This window comes from Fulmarus glacialis, unplaced genomic scaffold, assembly GCF_000690835.1.
Source record: "Fulmarus glacialis isolate BGI_N327 unplaced genomic scaffold, ASM69083v1 scaffold3717, whole genome shotgun sequence".
In the NCBI taxonomy this organism is placed as follows: Eukaryota; Metazoa; Chordata; class Aves; order Procellariiformes; family Procellariidae; genus Fulmarus; species Fulmarus glacialis.
In genome coordinates, this window is record NW_009222467.1 from 18,141 (window position 1) to 20,361 (window position 2,221).

The following is a 2,221-nucleotide window of genomic DNA, read 5'->3' on the forward strand; positions in this document are numbered from 1 at the left end:
TAAAAAGTAACCAAAGGAAAAATAAGCACAAGGAAAAAACATTTAATACTACCCTCTAATGCTTTGCCAGTTTCTGAGTATTTACGGTTCAGGAGAGACCCTAACCTGATGTAGCTTGTTTGCTTAGCAGATAATCCCAGGATCTCTCTTCAAAATACCAGTCCAGTCTGCTTTGAGCCCACACAAGCTTCTTGCATCACCTTTGGCAAGGAGTTTCCCAGGTCTACAGCCCATTTCATAAAGAATCACCTCCTTCTGAGGCCTCCACTGGCCTCACTTCACAGTACTCTGAACAGTCAGTCCCCATCCACCCTCTTTTTGCCGCTTGTGAGATACAGGCACCTTCTACCTCCTGCCCGTGCTGCAGCCTCCCTCCTGGCCATGTTTCTTCTCTGCCCATTTCACATGTCATCTTGAAAGCTTTTCTTTTCCAGGCATGTTTAGTTATTCTAAGGAAGGCACAAGCTTCTCCTTTCTTGATGCTTTTACCTGGCCAGGTTGTTGCATCACCAGCAAAAGGAAAACAGACAGCCTCCCTTCTTACTGCTCAACCACAGCCTTTGAAAGGAAAACACATAAACAACGTGTGAAACACATATGACTGGTCTTACTGAGTTTTTTATTGTAGTATAAGGAATCCCTTCCTTTTTTTTCCAGCCCCTTCCACTCCAGCAGTTTTTCTTTGCTCAAAAAATTGCACTTCTTTTTCAATTAAAATAGAACAAGGACTGTTTTTGAGCAAATATGTTAATTAAAAGTAAACATGTTTGGGGCTGAATTGCAAGGTCTCTGTGGAATAAAGGACATTCCAGTAATACTAAAAAGAAAAGATGCAGAGTCATCTAGCATGAAAGTGCAAGGTAGATCTATAGTAAAGACTGCTTTAGTTCCACTCACTTCTGCACAACTGCAGCAATTTACTGCACTTGACCTTTAGCATGAGATTTAGAAAGGAAATGTTTGATATTCTGCTCTATTTGCAAGAAACCTATGAGGCAGATAAGTAATACTGCCTTCCTTTCCGGATTGTTCCCTGAATAATTTCTTTGATACACAGTCAGAATTCAGAGACCTTGATTTCTTGCTCAATGATCTCTTAGGAAGAGAGAGCCTGCCATTGAACATGCTACATCTTGACATCACAAGCCCATACACTCCTGTTTCCAAATTCTTCCTTAAAGTCCTTCAAGAATTATACTGAGAAACAGCACAAATCTCTTATTTAGGGAAAAATCTATGAAGCTTGTTAAAGTAGGTGGAAATCTGCGTATCCTGGAGGTTAACATTGCTTCCTCCAGCACTTTGTATGACTTGGGAATCAGTTCTAAATTTCACATGAAATTACCTCTACAGGAGTCCCATCATAAACGCACCATCTAGTCTGCAGCAAAGAAATGGATCTTTTCTGCACTGCTCACTGGCGAGTGGTGCTGGCTATATATGAAGTCATCACAGAGTATTTTCTACTGGCTATTCTGAAACCCATAGTTCTTTCAATAATGCATGAGAAGAACATTGATTTAATTCTTGCCACGTTCATTTTACTCTAGAACTTCAATATACCTATCCAGATATCTGCATATAGCCTTCTGGCATTATTTCTGCCTTTTCAAAAGACAGAATGGGAATTGCATTTCTGAGAGCTTTAAGCTCTGAGCTTTGCAAGACCATCACTGTATTACAGTACTATAAAATATTTATCCATAAACCATCAGATGAAGCTCCCATACTGGAGACTGCACTAAGAGAGTGCTGCAAAGCTGCACATACAGTGTTTTAGGCAACGTTTCAGAGCTAGATTATGATGATGACCACTGGGGGAAAAGGACCAGTTTTCAGGAAGGAGCATCTCGAGGGTAACATCCAGGTCTTTAAGAAGCTGGGTTGCATTCATGCAGTTAAATATCTAATTCCAGAAGCCAGATTATGATACTGGCTACTTTGTATGACCAATACTGATCTTTCCTACAGAAAAACATCCCTCATTATTAAAGAAGAACACAGGCTTTCTCTTTAATCCTCCCACTCACTTGCTGTTGATATTTACTAAGTAAATCACAAATGGATTTTTTTTTTTCATGATTACTTTGGGTCTTGTCTTTCATTCCTTGCCTACTTGACTACTAAAGTAGTCCATGAGGCCAAGTGAAACCATTACTAACTTAGGCAGCAGAGTTTTAAACTGGATTTTGTAGCATCTATTGAAGCATGCTAACTTTTG